Source organism: Delphinapterus leucas, chromosome 5 (genome assembly GCF_059928025.1).
Source record: "Delphinapterus leucas isolate spDelLeu-1000000601 "Yukka" chromosome 5, BTC_Dleu_Yukka2, whole genome shotgun sequence".
In the NCBI taxonomy this organism is placed as follows: Eukaryota; Metazoa; Chordata; class Mammalia; order Artiodactyla; family Monodontidae; genus Delphinapterus; species Delphinapterus leucas.
This window is the reverse complement of record NC_143133.1, coordinates 28835135-28855394: the sequence shown is the minus strand read 5'-3', so window position 1 is coordinate 28855394 and position 20260 is coordinate 28835135.

Here is a 20260-nt window from a genome sequence, read left to right as displayed (position 1 = left end):
TTAATAACATATATAATGAAAAGGGGTTAGTAGACTTACCCTTACAGTACCTTAATAGAAAAATAAGAGAAAAAATCCAAAGGTGAATATCATAAAGAAAAAAAATGTCAGCAGAAAATTTAAGAAGTTAAACTATATTAGTATTCCAAGAAATGCAAATAGAAGTATCACCAAGACATTGTTTTCATGTATTAAATTAGAAATAGGATATTCATAAGGGAAAAAACCTTAATCTCCAATTAAATTTTTTGTATGTGTGAGGTAGAGATCAAGGTTTTCTTTTTTTTTTTTATGAATATTGTATTCCTTCAGCATGATATATTGGAATTTTTTTCTCTTTGAATGATGCTGATGCCTTTGACACAAATCAAGTGAATATATATGTACCAGTTTACATTTTGGTTCTTTGTTCCATTATCTTGGTCTATTCATCTACCTTTATGCCAATATCACACTTACATAATTATTATGGCTCTATCATGACTATTGAAATTTTATAGTTTGTTTTAAAGATTGGCTTGTCTATTCTAAATCCGTGGCATTTCCAAATAAATTTTAAGATCAGCTTATCTGTTTTAACAAAAATTTCTGCTGTGACTTTTTAAAAAAATTTTATTGAATCTAAATCAACTTTGGAAAATCAAGACGTTAACAATTTTGGATCTTCCAATCCAATTAAAATGTCATAGTTCTCCATTTATTTATATGTTTAATTTGACCTATATCTTTTAATTTTTATTGTAAAGACTTCCACATTCTTCTTTACATTTATTCCTAACTATTTGATATTTTTGAGACTTTTGTAATTCATATTATCTTTTCAAGTTAAATTTCAAATTCTTCTTTCGTATACAGAAATTCTTTTGATTTTTCTACATTGACCTTAAATCCAGAGACCTTGCTGAAAGCTACGTTTTACTCTAATATATTTATAAATTGCTTCAGATATTCTCTCTATATGAATATGCCCTCTTCATTGAAATTAATAACTTCTACCATCAAACGACATTACTAAAAAAATAAACAGACAAGCCACAAACTAGGAAAAGGTACTTCACAGTGTATATATCTGACAAAGGCCTTATATCCACATTATCTAAAAAATTCCTACAAGTCAATAAGAAAAAGACAACCTAATTAATAATGGGCAAAGATTTGAATAAGTGGTTTACAAAAAGATTACAAAGTGGCTAAAAAACATATTTTTGAAAGTGCTTAATGCCATTATGCATCAGAGAAATGGAAATTAAAAACAGTGAGATATATACCCATCAAAATGATTAAAATAAAAGAGACCGATGAGATCAGTTGTCAGTAAAGATGTGGAGCAGCTAGAATTCTCAAAGCTTGCTGATGAGAATATAAACTGTTTTAAGTATTCTGGAAAACTGATAGTATATACCAAAGCCAAATATATGCCTACTCTAATGAAAAAGCAATTCCATTCAGAGATGAATTTTTCAAAAAATGAGGTTGTATATCCATCAAATGTTATATACATGACTGTTGACAGCAGTTTTATTCTTAGTATCTCCAAATTGGGAACAATCTGAGTTTCCAAACATAAGAAAATTTATAAACACATTGAGGTATGTTCATATAGAGGAATTACATAAAGAAAAAGAAACTTCTGGTACACAGTGGGATAAATCTCAAAGACATTGTTCTGGGCGCAAGATGGCGTATACAAAATAACATATTATATTGTGTGATTTCATTTATTTTAAGTTCAAGAAGAAGCAAAAAATTAAAAAAAGAAACAACTAGTCTTATAGTTGTAGAAGTCAGAATAGAATTTACCTCTGAGTTGGGAGGTATTACCTGGAGAGAGGCATGGGGACTCCTTCTGAGGTGCTGGAGGTATTCTGTAGATTGATCTGGGTCGTGGTTACATAGATGTATACATTATGTAAAAATCCATGCAGCTGTATGGTTAAGAATTTGCAATTTATGCTGTATAGATCGCACCTCAGTTTAGAAAAATTGACAATATGGAAATGGAAATCTTACATAATGTTGGTAGAAAGGGAATAATTATAATCTCTCTCAGAGCAATTTCAAAATATGATAAAACATGTTTTTATTTTAAAAGACTATATTCTGATGCAGGAACTTTTGCTTTTAGTAACTGATTCTTAGGGGAGAATCTGACAAGTGGAAAAAATGTATATATAAGATGACAACATTTTTAATGATAGTGATGAAAGAAAGACAGAAGAACTCTAAATGTCTAAAGTCTGGATAACTGTGTTCTAGCCACAAAATGGACCACCAGCCAGGCATCTAAAATGAAAATAGAGATAAAAAAATTTTTAAACTAATATTTTTGGAGAGCTTATTAAATGTTATGCCTTTGTGCTATGTGCTTAATATGGATTATTCTATTTAATGTTTACTAGGAACTGATGGATAGGGGTGATTAATGTCCCTTTTTTTAACAGATGGAAAATAGAGGCTTAGTAACTTGCTCAGGAACACACAGCTAGTAAGCATCAGAGCTAACAGTGGAACCCAGATTTGTTTGAATCCAGAGCCAGAGATTTAAATTGGTGTGATATAGTTTTGGCATGGAATGTTGTTCATAATCTACTGTTAAAAGAAGTGACTAGCCAAACTGTATGAATCATAGCATGATTTCATATGCATAAAAAATGCACACAAACATACACATGTGTGTGTTTAAAGTAAAACCTTGCGATAAAGCTCTTGGGATTGTCAGTTGATTACCAGACACTCTGGTCTCCTGTTTAGATAACCAGCTTGGCATATGCTTTGGTAAATCATACGCGAAGCTGCTGACTCTGCTTCTTTCTTGGTGTTGGGATTGTGGATGACTTCAAAAAAATATTGGGCTGGCCAAAAAGTTCATTTGGTTAGTAGATACCTTGTTCAATAAAATTCTTGGTGAAAATGAAAAATGTGTCTTACTTTTACTAAAAACCGAACAAAATTTTTGGTCAACCCAATATATATGTTTTGTTGATTTGAATTTTCTACTTTTTCTAAACTGGATGTACAAAATTGATGCAGTTAACACTAAAAGTCCCTCAGGAGGGGTGATAATGTGTTTTAATAAAAGAGTAGCCTGTTTTTTAATTGATGCCCTGCCATCACCCAACTGAATGACCTTTGGCTTTACACTGAACAGTAAATGCTAATGTTTATCGAGAGCATAATTTGTCCCAAGTATCTAATAAATGTCTCTTATGAGTATATTATCCCAATTAATCTGTACAACAACAATATGTGGTAAGTACTCTTATTATCCTTAGATTGTGTATGAGAAAATTGAAGCACAGAGAGGTTAAGTAAGTTGCTCAAAGCTACACAGTATGATTCCACCAGAGAGTCTAACTCCAGGGATGTGCTCTAAACTCCTGAATTTTACATCCCCTGCAAGCTTAACACTAGAGGGTTAAGCTTCTTGACTGTAAAATGTAGGGCCACTTGCACATTTTAATATTCTGTGATCTTTAATCCAATGCTTGCTAAAAATCTATGTTTTATGTAATCAATCAAATTTTTTCCGTGCTTACTATGTATCAAACTTAGTAGCAACTTTTCTTCTTCTTTTTTTCTTGATATCAATTTCATGAACCATTTGAAGTGAGTGACATATGTGTCTTGGATATGGAATTCAGGGCATATCAATTTGTGTATATGCTGGGATTGAACCCAAACAAAGCATTCTGATTATTTAAGAAATTCTAACTTGAAAAGAGGGGCTGACAGTTATTTTTGAACCTTTTCTAACACATATTCTAATTTTTAAGTCAGTGGTTTAATATAATTTTCTTTAGTTGCTAGCCTGATTCAGAATAGGATTGAAGCATAAAATCACACAAAGCTTTTGTTTTGCAAAGCTCTCTCACAAATCACCCTCGTTTCATGCCCTAATTAATCAGTGTTCATGGGGGAATGAGAGGTTATTTGCTTTTCAGCTTCTGCAGATATACTAATAGCATAGCAGGAGAATTCTGAAATAACAGGGGTTGTTTTTCATATTTGAAGCAGTTTCCCATGGATTCTTATATAATTATCTAGAAAATGCAAACCATTGTTTCTATTGGAATTTTATCTCGTGCTGACAGGAACTCCCAAGATTAGAAAAATCTACCCATTACTAGGTCTTTTGAGCATACTATTATTCCAATATGTTAAATTGAACATATCATTATATTTAGAAACCCCTACCATAGTCCCTGACCCTTATAATCCACAGAAAAATGTAAAAAATTTCTCTTTCTCAATTAAATCATTTTTTAAAGCATGTAATAAGGCATTTCTCATTGACTGAAATAAAAATAGTGTACGATTTCCAATTTAGTAGGATAGTTTAACAAGATATTGGGATCCCGTAAGGTTTAGCTAACAATCCAGTCTAAGAGAGAGCATTACTCGATTTCTTTATATGTTATCATTAGCCCCGTAAAATTGGCTTATCGAGCAGACTCTCAAATCAAAATTTTACAGCATCATTCCGGGCACATTGCACACTGGGGCCTTATGTTTAAAGGATACTTTCATTCATTATCCAGAACTTCGAGAAAAAAAAAGAAAAAAGAGGCATTGTAGGCTGTAGGGATTGCAGCCGTGGTAAGACTGAAGCTGTTGTTTTCTCTACTGGTAGACAATTTTGGTTGCAACAAGTTCCCTGGGTCAAAATAACTGCTATGGCTGTGAAACTGCCTTAGCACAGAAAATCTAAGACAGATATGTTGAAGTCAATATGATCCATAGATTTTCATATTTTAGCAGTCTGGTTTTTGTTTCTCATTTTTGAGAACAATCCTGTTTCTCAGTGTAAAATGATTTACATAATTACAGATCAAACTAATCAGTTACTACCTGGTCAGGCTAACGGTCATGACTGGCATAAGCAAGTAGCTCAGATGCAGCTCTGCTGTTAATACCTGTTCGCTCCAGGCCTGCCGCCTGATTCCCAGGGCTGATTGCCCTCTGTCCTGTGGCTTCAAGCAATGTAAATTGTATCTTGTCCCTGGGTAATTGAGATCAGTGTCTTCTTGTCTGTCCACTCCCTGCTGATGCCCTCTCTGTGCTACGATAATGGTTTTGGTGGGCAATCAAGGAGGATGCCTCCTTGACTCAACTCTCATAATAGATTGTCCTCCTCAGGCAAAATTGAATAACCCCCGACATGGCCTGGAGGCAGGCAATGAGAATTCAATAAGTCTGCAGGGTCAGTGTCCTGTCATTTTGGGCAAGCAAGTAATTATTCTGCACTAACATTCCATAATAGGAGGAGGAAAACTGCCATGGACACCTTCATCCTGATGCCTAGAAAAGTCACCTTAACAGGATTTTTCCTCTAATCAGCAATAATTCCTTCTCTCCTTCTGATGTGATTCCATCCACTTTTTCATGTGAGTTGCACGTGTGGGTTTTCTAGATGCTTTTTTTTTTTTTCTTTTTCAAACATGCAGTGTCTGTGGGAAAGTTTAACAACTTCACTGCCTGTTGTTTAATATTTTCCACTTTTATGGGTTGCAGTTGTGCTGTCTATTTGCTTTTACTGATTTGTGAAAGATTTATTATAAACCAAATACAGCTGTTCTCCCCTTTCATAAAGTCAAACTATTTTGGCAAACCTGTTTTCCACTATGAAAATACGTTTAAAATCATTTCCCTGACCAGCTTTCCTACCATAAGCATTTAGTTATGCTGAGCAGCTCAGGGTAGGTGCCAAAGTGGTTGGGGACTCACTTAAGGAAAAGAGAATGCATCTGCTTCAAAAATAAACAGGCAGAAGAGAAGAAATAACTTTTTTTTTTTTTTTGGCCTTCTGGTGGGATTCAGTGTTATTATGTACAGATCCCAAGAGAAGAGAATTTTAATATCCAAAAAAAAGCATCTGTAAATTCAAGCCACTTGAGTGTTCTGCTTTAGCAGTTACATTTATGAATCATACACATTTAACTATGTAACCTTTACCTGAAATTAATATTTTGATTAACCTTTTAATATTCTTAAGATATCGCTGCCATGTACCATCACTCCATTCACCATATATACACACAGAGAAATATTCTCATATATATGTGTATATATACACATATATATTTAAAGAGAACATATTCACTGCAATTAGTCAGTTTCTACTGTTCATATTTAGATCTCTGACTTATGACATTTATTTAAGGAAATGCTGAATTACCCCTTTTGAGGAAAGCAAATTTAGCACCATTTTAGTTATTTCTATTGTCACTTTTTAAAAAAGTTATCTTTTTAAATGGGAAAGAAAAAGCCCAAAACCATTATAAAAAAAAAAGTAATTTCTAAACGCAATCTAGGTTGCTTTTCTCTCCATTTCTCTGTGTAGAAACTATTGCTTTATTCATTGAAAGGAACCTTTATCTTCTCTCTCCTGAGATTGGTGCACAGCGAGTAATGAAGAGGCTCGTACAAGAGCAGAATAAGCACTTTCCATGACTGATTGGCGATTGATTATTGCTGGGATCTCTCCCCATGGTCACTCATCACTATGCTTTTTTGACAACCAGGCTCTATTCCTGACATGAAAAAGGTGTTTTGATCTGCATCAGTTTAGCTTGTTAACCGTGACAAAACTCAAACTGATACTGATCATGTTCAGTTGTCGATGTTTATTTGGATCCTAGATATAGAAAAGGTTCAAAATAATATATACTTTATTCTTTATTTAGGTTACTCTAATATTGGGATATTCAATGACTACATTACCCTCATGCTTTTAAAATTTTGTTCACTATAACAAGCTTTTGACACTATTTTATCTTATCATTGCTTCTTTCAATGTATTTTTAACAATCTGCTTTAGAATTTCTGACCATCTTTTATATGACCTTAACCAAACTTTTTACCATGTAATGTTGGAGAGGAAACTACAGCTGCTTTTCATGCAAAGCACTGAAAAATAAGATTTATTTAGAAGAATTATTTTGCATTGAGTAGAGTATGTATGTCCAAGAAATAAGGCATAGCAAAGAGAATATATTATAAAGATTATATCAAGGAAGGCAAAATATTGGGGCAATTCCTGTTTGTTTCTTTCCCCCCAAGTGATTTGAGTTAAAAGAATGTAATACATGTTTGGCAATCACAATACTTTTCCCCAAATTTTAAAACCAAAATTTACTTAAAATTAACATCACAAACATTATCAAAATATGCCTTATATATTTGCTGTTAATAAGCTCTAAATGACACGTTTTTAAATATATTTAACTTTGTTTTTTTTGTACTGAGAAATTACAGCTAAGACTTAATGGAAATTTTATTTTTCAAATTGAATTCTGTTTCAAACTTAAAATTGAAGTAATAATCCTTCTTCCTTTTACATTCCCTTCTTCCCTTTCCTTCTAGAGCCTTTAAGACCTGTATTTACCTTTACATCATGGAGCAAGTACAAAAATTCCACTGAGCAGTTTTAATTGTTCTTGATGCAGTCCTTGAAAATGGCCATAGCTCTTAGCTCCTGTTTTTTTTTAGGAATAGAGTTGTCTAGTGAAAACTACAGTGAATCATTTTGAGGCATGCATCATTAATTCTCTTTTCTCTCTCTCCATAACTGTTACTTTTAATTTCTTGATTTTAATTATCAACCATTGCATTGCATTTGCTAAACTATATTGAATTTATTTTTTTCAGTTTGTCATATTGAAGCTACTGCAAAAATCACTACTTTAATCCAAATGATTATACAAAACTCCTTTCCAATGTTTTGGCTGCTCCATCCTTGAGTTTATGAGGTGCTAACTTTACAAATTAGCTCTAGTATCTAAATACCTCTCTACCATTCAAGAAAAACACTCGATAATAGCAGATTTTTCTTTGGTCTCTGAGAATCTGCCTAATTAAGAAGTCTCTTCACTCTTACCTTTATTCAAATGCTGTGCTCCTGGGTTCAGTAAAACCTGCAAACTGAATGTTGTTCTGAATTCATCACTGGGGTGAGTATCAGGAAAAGACCACACACATTTTTTTCCAAGTTTGGAGATGATTTGTCCCTCTCTTTGATGAGTTTCTGCCAGACTTATCCTTTCTTGTTATGCCTCTGCAGAATTCCTGCAGTGCCCTGGGATGTACCTTCAGGGCTTGCCAGGATTCGGGCTGCCTGCTGGCCCAGGCCCTGTTGGCAGCTGTCTGTAGGCTGCAGCCCCACCATTCACCTTTGGCTCCAGTGTCTCTGTGAACTGCAAGGGGCAAAAAGCCAGGGAGATTTGATGTGGGAAAAGAGGAGACCAGAGAACACAGGAGAAGTATGAAAAGAAGAATGATCCTTTTAGTATCCTCAATCTTCCTTGTCCTTCCTTAAAATATTTTTCAACGATACTATGCCTACTAGACAGTGAAGTAGGTTATGGTCATTCCATGATGCTTCTGGGCCTCTCTTTCTCTTGATATTTTGTTTGGTTGAGGTTTTTTTGTTTGTTTGTTTGATAGAGGTTGAGAACTCAGAATCTAGAGTCACATCTCTTAGGATCAAACACTGGCTCTGTCACTTATCTGCTGTGTTTTCATAAGTGCCTCATATAATATCTCTGTGCCTCATGTCACCTTTCAAAAGCTATTGTGTTAAATAAGTTAAAACAGTTGATGCTGTTAGAATGATGTCTGCTGCCTAAATTATAAACCCTTACATACATGCATTATCATTTGTGTAGAAGTTGACACATTACAAAATGTTTTCTCAGATATTACCCTTTGACTATTATAACGAGTCCATAATTTCATTTTAAGATGAAGAAACTAAGAAAGTAAGTGACTTAACCAAAGGCATATACTGGGGAAATCCTGAAAGATTTCATCCAGGTCTTTTGCTTCTAAGCCCAAGTTTTTTCCCCCTTGGACAATCTTTGTCTTTCTTTGGAGACTGATTATCATTTGCTATGATTGCTTGAAACGTGAAAGACATGAAAAGCTAAATTTAGGTTGGAGAATACTAAGGAATGAGAAAGCATGCAACTGTAACACTCAGAAGGTGTTGATAAAGGAAAAATGTGAGCTCTTCACAATATATTCATTTATTTTTTCATTTATGAGGAAATATTTATTAAGCACCTATTATTGTTAGGCATTGTGGATACAAAAATGGATAATATACTGTAACTTGAATTCAAAGATTTCAATGGAGGAAAGACACAAAGTGATTATTGCAACCTAGCATAATAGAAGTATACACGGATATTATAAGAGCACAAAGTGGGGAACATGACCCAGAGTGGAGCGTGTGAGAAAACCAGGAAAGATTATCTGGAGGATTTGGAGCAAAGGAGCTAATCATATAATTCATAGTTTTAAAAGATCATTGTGATTGTTGTATTAAGACTATTTTGCAGGGAGTAAGACTGGAGTAAGAAGAGGGGGCAAGCTGGAAGCCACTGTAATAGTTCAGGCAAGGATATACAGTGGTGACTGGTAAAAATTATAATTTTCTTTCCTAAGACGTGGAAGCTTGACTATGTTTACAGGTAGAGGAGTAGATCTAGTAAAAGACTGATTTAAGATGCAACTGAGAGAATGAGATCATGAAGGAAGAAATGTCTAGAGTAGGTGTACAGGTTAAAAATTCAGCCATGGAAACTAATTACTGGCATGAGAGAGCAGGAAAAGGTAGATGAAAATGCTGAGAAAATTGAGAGAAGAATGCTCTCATAAACCCCATGTTTTGCTTACTTGCAAAACAGAGAAATGGGGATCCTGTCTTGAACTCATCATGGCCATTCAGTGTGTCACATTTGGAAACACTAAGGTTCACACTTGGGAACAATAGCCCCTTTATAATGTTTGGGGAGTGGTAACAGGCAACTTCGGCAAACAGTGACTCATGGCAGCTAAAACCATTGGGATGACTAACATTGACATGGGGCAGCCAAAAATGGACATGTCATAGAGCAACAAGCTACCAGACACTCAAAAGGATGAGAGAACTAAAAAAAACCCAAAAAACAAAGCTCAGACATTTAAATATTAATTGGACAACTGCATAGGCTATTTCTTTATATTATAAAGCATGATGATACCCATTATACATATGTGTAATGTATGTGAAAGACACACAGCTAGTTCAAAATATGGTCCTAATTAGAGAGAAGGCCAGAAAACATATTTTATTGTAGCTACTCTATCATTAAGGCAATGTACTCAGGAGATAGGGAGAAAGGCATAATTTTGTAATAATTTAATTTTCTGGTTGGTTGGGATGTTTCTCTTAAGAAGAAACAAAAAAACAAAAATGTTTCTACTCAAGGTTCTCAATTTTTTTTTGGTAATCATCCCTAGTCTAACATCTGAATTTTTGTTTGTCTGGTTTTTATTAGTGTTCTATTTATCTATCTATCTATCATCTATTTTTTAAATAGAAAAAAACATATTTTTTGAGGAATATAAGATTGGTGACATATTTAACTTGGAAAAGATCAGAGATTTAGGAGCTAAAAGGCAAATCATTTATGCACAAAATATTAAAGTATTAAAGGCACAATTTGAGGGAGTTTGGGGTAGAATTATCAGCATGTAGAGAAAATACACGCTAGGGAACTGACTGTTTATCAGATTACCAATATGTGAGTGCCTAGAATTCTTCACCATAAAACTCAGTCAGTAAGTGATAGGTTTTCCCCTGTTTTCTTCTCACTAAGCTTTGGAAGCTAGGCATATTACTGCTTCCCTTTTCAGAATAAGAGGAACTGACTTACTTTGTTAATGTTGCTTTGAAAGAAGGGCATTTGGCACTTTTTCCTTTGGTGTTCAAAGTAGACTCACATAGAAGGTAGTGGCATCGGGATATATATATATATATATATATATATATATATATATATCTCATCATCCTTTCTCTGTGTTGTAGACCCTGTTTGCTGTGCAGTCTAAGAGTGGAGAGCCAGAAAGAGCAAAAGCCTAATAAGCTAGACTATATTTTTATCACATCATCTCTGGCTCTCTGTGCACAATAACAGAGCTTCTTATGTACCATAAAGGAACATATATGAATAATTTCTTGAACACGGAAAACGACATAGGGCGGCAATATCCTTTTCTGGCTTATTTGGTATAAGTTTCAATAATAGACTCCTGGATAGATAAGTAACAGAGAGGATATTTTCCCATTCCATGCTCAAGAACTGAGCACGCTACAGGTTCTAACTCTGAGAAAATCTGTGAAGGTGAAGTGCAGTTTGCTATGGGAGCACACAGCCAAGATTGTTGAAAAAATATATACATTTATTTTTGCATCCCTGGCAAAGGTCATGAGTTAAATATACACATATATGGTGGATTGAGATTCTCCATTCCATGGTAGAATAAATACTTCTGCATATACTAGATTTGAAACAATGGCAACAAAGTTATTTAATGATGATATTATCTTTGTATGTGAAGACAATGTATTTTTGTTATATTTCAAGCGACATGCCAGATCTATAGCACCTTTCCTCTAAGAATTCTCATTCATAATTTTGACGAAGAGAGGTAAGAAGATAGCTTCTTCAGATGAACTATATAAGAAAGGAAGGAAAAAAGAATTGTAGAGGCAACATTACATTCCAAATTCTAGGGCTAGTATTCCCCCTTGTACATACATTGTAATTATATACTGACCTTTGAGACCAGTGTCTCGTTACTTACGGGATAACATGATTAAAGTATACGTAACAAGTATGTTAAATTATTTTAAATGCAATTCTAGTGGAGAAGATCTGTGTAATTGCTAATTCCGTTTCGTTCTAGTGGCATCTGAGATAACATCCCTTGGGTCCAAGCTTAACACTAGATAGACTAAGACTCTCCCCACACAGAGGCCACTTTGATTTTTGTTGGTTTTGCTTTCCTGATGACTGGTTTGCATGGAGAAGGAAGCTTGTGGCTAGTTAGAAAACGCAAAGGAAACACATGTACATCTTAAGGAATAATTTGTGGGCTTTACCTAATTCTTAAAGAAAATGTTCTTTATTGTCATGTTTGGAGTAAACCTTGCTCTTCCTCTTTCCTCTCTGAAACACAAAGATTAGAACATTTGAATTGCTTTTTGTTTGGTGTGACCTACCTTGTTAGTCTTATTTTGAAGTTTGTACATTTTGACTGGGGCCTTAAGAAGTGCTTCTAGTGGGCCAGAATTTTGTGGCTGATGATCCTTTGAAGGAGCGTAGAACTCTGTCTGCTGATGGAAAAAGAAAAAACTGGCTGGGAGGAGGCTGTTGGTGATGGTAATGTGAAATTCAAGGGCTCATCTTAGGAGGGATTGGAAGACTTATGGGGTCCAGAGACAAAATTTTGCCTTAGGGGCAGTGGTATAAATGCAAAAAGGAAAGAATTGTGCTGGAGACAAAGACAGTGGAGACTAAAGCAGTAGCTGCTCTGTTGGTAGGAATTTTGGCAAGGGAAGATAGTAAGCAGAGGGGTGCCTAGTGTATGAAGCTTAATGATTCATCCAAGTCAAGTTAAATTCTTATTTCTAAATGTTATAAGAATTTTTAAACTTTGATATATTAAGTAGATTTAACTCTTGTTTACTTGAAGCATGTTTTTAATAATAACTGATAATGATGATTATATTTACTGTGGATGATTTGTTTCATCCATCATTCAGTTATTATAACAAATTGCCAATAGAAGTTGAAAATATAATGTATTTTTGTTTCTCTCCACGTTTAGTACTGATTTAAAATAGCTGTCAAGTAGCTATAAAACTTTTTGGTCTTTATATTTTTCCAGTCATTTAATAACCATGATGTTCTGAAAGCATGTTCCCCTTGTTTTCAATTCTAACTTTCTTCTGTAATTGCTTGGGCAAGTGTCCAGTGAACTACTAAAGAGGCTCTTTGATGAGGAAATGAGGCTTTTATCCCAAATTTCATTCTTGAAGAAGGAAACTATGAGTTAGCGTCATAGAGCTATAGACCTCAAACCGGAGAGTCAGGTGCTCTGAGATTAGGCAAGGTAAAGGATTTGTTTTTGCACCCATTCTCAGATATGAAAGGAGCAATGCAGAGTGCTGTTTCAGGTGAGCACTCTAGAGGCTGACTGGATTGGGTTCCTGACTCATATTTACAAGCTATGTAATCTTTGCAAGTAGCTTTAATTATCAAAGCTCAGTTTCCTCCTCTGTAAAATATGAATAATATCAGTGCTTATCCCAAAGGATTGAAGGATTAAGTGAAATAATTGACATAAAGCATTTAGTTTGGCACGTAGCTCTTGCTGTCAGAGATCACATTTACTAAGTTTTGTGAAGGCAGACCTTTTTGTTTAGTTTATCACCGGATCCTCAACACCTGGAACAGTAATTGGCACATAGTAGGCAGATAGTATTTATTTGCCAAGTGAATAAATGAATTTGAAGGGGCAATGGTCAGTACTTCTGCTGAGTTTAGAGTAGGGGAGCTGGAAAAGACTGTATATATTATTAGGCTCCAATTTCTAGCAGGAGTTGAAGAAAAATCCCCAATGAGGAGAAAGCTGCTAATATAAGACAAGTTCAAGAAAATAAATCAATCAAGAACTAGGAATGGGAACATTTAGTAGGACACAAAAATAGGCAAAAAGTTTTTCTTTCTGCATTGAGTGCTCTTCTAGTTTCAGCTCCTTTTCTGATTGTCTCTTCCTTTTTGGACCACCTTTCTCTGTTTTACTTCTTTCTCTAGAATCTATAGGCATTCCTGGCAGCCTTGTTTACTACTGCTTTTCTCATTTTGAATTTATCTTCCATGTAACAAGGGCAGGTAAAGGGACCATGGATTTGTACTAAAAGAACTATCTAACTATAGCCTTTGCTTGCTTCCCAGTATCTGTTGGAATGTGTGTCCCCCGTCACCTCATTATGAAATAATATTTGCTTCACAAAAAATGCAGGTCATTTAAGTGCCCAGGGCTGTCAATGCAATAATAGACACATACGTAGCACAATCTCCATGTGCTATAAAGAGTCTTCATGCTGACTGACACTTCTTTATTGTTTCCTATGCATAAACCACAGAGCTAACACTATAGTGGAACCTTCAAGAAACTTGAAATCTCTGATCTCAAGAAGCTTATAGTCTGTGGCTACTAATCTTTAAAATATGATGGGAAATTGAGTTGCTTTATCTGGAAACTCCCAAAGTTAAAGTAACCTCAGATTTGTCCTTAACAGAGACTATTGTACACGAAGGTCATACAGATTGATTGATGTGGTAGTTCATAAACTGAGAGGAATCCCAAAGTTTTCTTTCTTTTCTTTTTTTTTTTTTCGGTACGCGGGCCTCTCACTGTTGTGGCCTCTCCCGTTGCGGAGCACAGGCTCCGGACGCGCAGGCTCAGCGGCCATGGCTCACGGGCCCAGCCGCTGCGCGGCATGTGGGATCTTCCCGGACCGGGGCACGAACCCATGTCCCCTGCATTGGCAGGCGGACTCTCAACCACTGCACCACCAGGGAAGCCCCTCTTTTCTTTTTTTAAAAAAGTATTTATTTATTTATTTGGCTGCTCCGGGTCTTAGTTGTGGTATGCGGGATCTTTAGTTGTGGCACGAGGGATGAAGTTCCCTGACCAGGGATCGAACCCTGGCCCCCTGCATTCAGAGCCCAGAGTCTTAACTGCTGGACCACCAGGGAAGTCCCCAAGAGTTTTTTTAACTGAAGACACATATTGGTCATGTCTCCTCAAATAAACCACCACAAAAGCTATGCTCTTTTTTGAGCAGGTTGTTGTACTCCTCTGAACATTTACAGCATTTTAACTGAACCAATTATGTTGTTTGGTACTGTTTCTACCCCAAGTGGAGTACTAAAAACATAATAAGCTCTCAATGATCATTCACTTATTCAACCAACACATAATTATTCAGTACTTAGCTATTATTTGTTAGACACTATATAGAAGCAGGGTATATTGCTGAGAGAGACATCAGAGACCCTACCCTCATGGAATTATAAGGGAGAAAGGCAGACATTAAATGAAAATTGCATGATTAATACATTAAAATGTTGATAAGCACTATAAAAGAGAGCCAGGGGATTCTATGAGATTAATCTGATTAAATCTTGCTTTAAACTTTTATTTTTCAATCCAGTTTGTGGTGTGTACTTAAGTTATGATTAATATGAAAATAAAATAATTTCTACACTTGCCAAATAAAAATACTAATTTTAGTATTCTGCTAAATATGTGATTTCCTTACTTTTACCTAGATATTGCCAACATAATTGGTGAATCTCAGTTGGGATAGTGATCCCAAACTGCTAGTTGAAACAGACCTTTAAAAAATGTGGTTTGGAAAAAGAGCCCAGTGGATTTGGCTATGTAAACACATGTAAGGGTTGAAAGAGCCACATCAAATAGACTCTGAGGCCAACCAAGCCACTGAAGACTTCCCCAAGTCAGCAGTGGGTCAAGAAGGATTTGCATTTTCATTACACCTGTGCTCCGTCTGTTGCCACCTTTATATCTGCAGCCTCTGTGTTTGTCTCTGTCTCGCTCTGTGTCTCTCTGTGTGTCTCTCACACAGATACACACAAACACCCATTTAAAAATTGGTTACATTACTAAAATTGGTTACATTACCATAATCAACAGCTACACTTATCTTTTAAGTTTTTGAATTGAATACAGGTTTAATAGTAGAAAATATAAGCAAATCACAAAAACAAGTAATTTGATTTATTTTTCTGTTGCTGTACAAGTTAAATAAAGAGAGAAAAAAAGAATAGTTATTGGCAGCTTTAAAAGACACACTTCTAATGGCTAACATAAAACCCATGCTAACTTTTCATCTGAACAACTGAATTGTGGAAATACTGTTACTCTGAAGGAAAGGAGGGATGAGGGTCTTCTCTTCACTCCCTTCAGTCTAGGAGTCCACATTGTTCACAAATGCAGTCACGGATTCAGGGACCGCGGGGACTGGGAGGGAGGAACCCGATTCCATCTGACAGTCTCACAACAGATGACAGATATGATGGAGATATGTGAGACAGATGATAGATAGATGATAGATAGATATATAGATAGATAGAAAGATAGATAGATAGACAGATAGATGGAACAGAAAGGGGAAATCATATGGTAGTAACTTTTTACTTCCTAGAGGCTGAGCTGGTTTTAATTCAATAAAGTGAATGGAAACACACAAAAAAGAAATGCCAAATTAACAGGAGGGCCAAAAAGGGAATGAAGAGAAAAAAAAAAGGGGGGGGGAATCATTTTTTTCTCTCTCCCCCTGTTAAGACGTAAAGGTCATGCTGAATGATGTCTTTGTGCCCTGAGCTATGGCTGAGCCAGATAGCTGGAAGGTATAGGAGTTGCAAATTGATAATCTTAATTCTGATTCTGTCACTCATTTATCCTTCCAAGTAAAGAGGGAAGATTTTAGAGTCAAGTTGGCATGAATGAAACTCTGTAAAAATGTCAGCTTTCTTATTCATAAGATAGTGATCATACTATTTGTTCCAATATTAACTCTTCACTCAATATATGTTTATTGAATCACTTCCATATGCCAAGTAAAGTTCAGGGAGATGCGAAGAGAGCAGTGAACGAGACAGACTAACTTCTAACCTCATGAAGCTTACCTTCTACTTGTTATTACTGGAACAAAAGAAATGTGTATGCAGAAGTCCTCCTGTATAAAAGTTATGCAATCAATAATTTCTTCCCCCTCAGGAACAGTTTTATAACATGACAATAAAACCGTATGTACAACATATTACTAGTAACTTTTATCAGTATAGAGCCTATAAGGAGTATTTTTAAGGAAGCTTTAAAAACATCTTGATTCAAAATTTTATTCTTATCAGATGGCCTTTGAAACTCTTTCTCTTAAATCCATATAAACAGGCATTAGATCTGCTTAATGAGTTTTACCATTCATCTATTCAATTTTCTATATCTTACCACTTAAGTTCTTTGGACTAGATGTCCCAAAATTTGTGTGTATGTTTAGCATTATCTCTCATGGCTCCAAAATGTTAGTCTTTGACCCTAGGTGACACCGTTCACACCCAGTTCATTCCAAGCTGTGCACATATCCACGCTGTTTCTCCATTGGGAATGTCTTTCTCATACCCATAGCTTATTCAAATGCTACCCATGCATCAAGATCCTGTGCACATCCTGTATCCTTTGTGATATTTCCCCAGACAGATATAAGTGTGGTTTGGATTACTTCTTTCACTGCTTATGGCTACAATGACCATATTTCCTGAACCATACCCATACTATATATGATTCTGTTTGTTCCCTAATTATAGACTGCTGTGAATTGTTATTTAATTTTTCTCCTGTCTACTTGGTTAGATTGTGTAAGCTCCAGATGGGCACTCAATACTGAATGGGTAAAAAATTTAATCAAGCAATCAAACTGCATTTTGACTATCCTCTCATGAGGATAATTCATATGTCATTAACTTGTTTTGGTAATTAAGGTGGTGGATGAGTTATTGGTATGGGAGGGTAATTTCTGGCACTTCTCAAATCACAGCACATGCCAATGTATATATTACTTGATCCGGGAATAATGACTGAGTCATATAGGGATGTATACTAAGAAAGTAGTCTTCTGGGTGTTTCCAGGAAAATGTGTACCGTGCATGCTACAAAAGTTCCTGTGAGGTCCTTGAAATGCTTGCCTCTACGCTCTCCTTTCGGTGAGTAATGGAGAGATGAAAACTCATGATATACAGAAATATGTAAAACTAGTAAACACTGCCCTCACATGGGATTCTGGCAACCAATCAACCTTACTATGTTTTATTGAAAGCCAAAATCACTTACTGCATCACTTTCTAAAAGAACAAATGGTTTTTAATAAATAATGATTAAAAAAACAGAATAAATAAAATCCCCTCAATCCATTTTGATGAACAATTATCATGAAAGAGGAATGGCAATTACTCAGTGAAAGGTGAAATAGCAAACTCCTTTTTTCCCTTTCTTGCTTGTCTCTTTCCAGCTATGTCCTTATGTTTCTTCCAGATGCATCACTAACCTGCGTTCTGAACTAAATCAATGTAACTAGCAAAGTGTAAAATGTTGGGCCATTATAGGGATGATCTTTGTTCTGCCATAGCTGACATCTAAATTTACTGATATTGATATAATAAGCCATTTTGTGTTTTCATTTGTATAAACCAAATGTGTAGCTTAGCTTATTGATTTTGTAATCAAGATATAGTTTACTGAAGTGTTTATAAAATGAACTTGTAAACAGACGTTCTTTACTCCATTCATTAATCCAACAAGCACTTCTTATGTAGCCTGCCTTCTGCTGAGGTCTATAGAAGATTTAATTTGGGGGGAGGGGTAGATATGAAAATGGTGTATAAGTGAGGATTGGCCATATAAACAATTTATTCAAGAAGTTAGATAAAGACTGTGGAAGAAGAGAAAAATAAAAGTATGGTGATAGTTTTTTAAAACAAGGAGAGATTAAATAGTGGAAAACTAAGAGATAAAAAGATACTGTAGGAAAAAATATATAAATTCGAGGATTAGGAAACAGAATGAGAACAGACTCTTCACACACTTCCATATGTAATACCTAACTTCAGCCTCAAGCAATGCTGTTACGAATTGGGATTATCCTCAGTTTACAAATGAGGACTTTCAAATTTAATAGGATTAAAGTATTGTCCCAAGTCACGTGCTTAAATATGCACTAGAAGCAGGACTACACCTCAGTTTTGTTTGCCTGTTGTTTATTCCAAGTCTTTAGGGATGAAGTCTAGGACACAGGTAAAGAGAGTAGTTTTTAAAATGAGACGCCAACCCTTTTTCTAAGGAAAGATCAGGGGACATTTTCTGTGTGACCAAAGACAGAGAGTTATGGATCTGTAGATACAGGAGTGCTATGAGAATGCTCTAGAGCATTATGGGGAGCAAGAGGAAGACCTGGAATGTTTGCTATGGTCAACAAGCTCCAAAAAGGGGAGAAGAAAAAAGGGGAGAAGAAAAGGTTTTGAGCAATTGGAGACAGGTTGTACCTAGAAACCATAACTGCATGGTGGATGGGTCGAGTTTGCTAATGATCCAGTTCTATTCAGGAATGCTCTGGTATTCTAATACACACACATATGTGCCGGCAGACTACTGTTACACCCACTCTTTGAAATGCGTGGTCCAGTTGAAATTCTTCAGCTTTTCTTGTTTTATTTTTCTTCATAAAATCCAAACAGAATTCGTAGAGCAATTATTGCCATCCCCCTTTTTTAGTTGAGAAAACTGAAGTTTTAAGATATTAAGTAGAGGTATAATCCTATATCTCTCTGAGTCCTGCTGTCCTGGAAGGTGCATTCATTTTTATCTCTTACACGAGGATGGTCCCACCAACTATGTAATAAACCCTATGAGCTCTGGTGTTCCCTAAGATTTCTTTCCTTCAATTTTTTTTTTTCAGCTTTTCCCTTGACCCTGGTCCTTTCCATCCATGTAGAAACATGATCAGTCTCACCTCATATCTATATTGAAGAAAAATGCCTTTCCTCAATCTATTGTTTCTATTTCTAGATGTAAATCTCTCCATCTGTTAGTGGGCATCAGAATAGTGGTTAAGAATGTTATTTACTCTGGGAGTTCAGGCATATCACTTAACCTTTAAAGGCCTCAGTTTTATCAGTGTAAAGTGAGGATAGTAATATTTATAGATTTTGAATGATTCAATGGGTTAGTTACTACAGAGTGCTTGGCACAGAGCCTGGCACATAGTAACCACTCAAAAGGCTTAACCTTGTAATAATTATTATCATAGTACTAATTCACAGGTAAGTTTCTTGGAAATGCAATCTATACATGCACTCTCCACTTCTTCGTTTCCTACTCTTTAATTTAATCAGTTTCACCTAGAGGCTACATTAAAATTCTTCTCACTAAGGTTGCCAATGGCCTTCAAATTAAAATGATTTATTGGACACTTTTATATTCTCCAACTTGGCCTTTCTACAGCATTGAGGCTAATAAATGCTTCCTCTTTTAAAAAACTTTTCTACCTTGGTTCCTATGATGCTATTCTTTTGGTTTTTTAATCTTCTTCTGTTTCTCCGTTAACTCCATAGTTCCTTGCTTGGGTCCTCTGTCCTTTGCTTTCTTTTCAAAAGTTTGGATGCCCTAGAAGTCTTTCCTGAAAGCTTTGCTTTCTTATCCTTATATGTTCTCTTTATCTAAACATATGACTTCAGATCTTCCTATGCACTGATGACTTCCAAATCTTTGCTACCTAAATTCGATTACACCCCATTAACTGTGCAATATTTCCACTTGGATGTCCTATTTTTGTCTGAAATACAACATG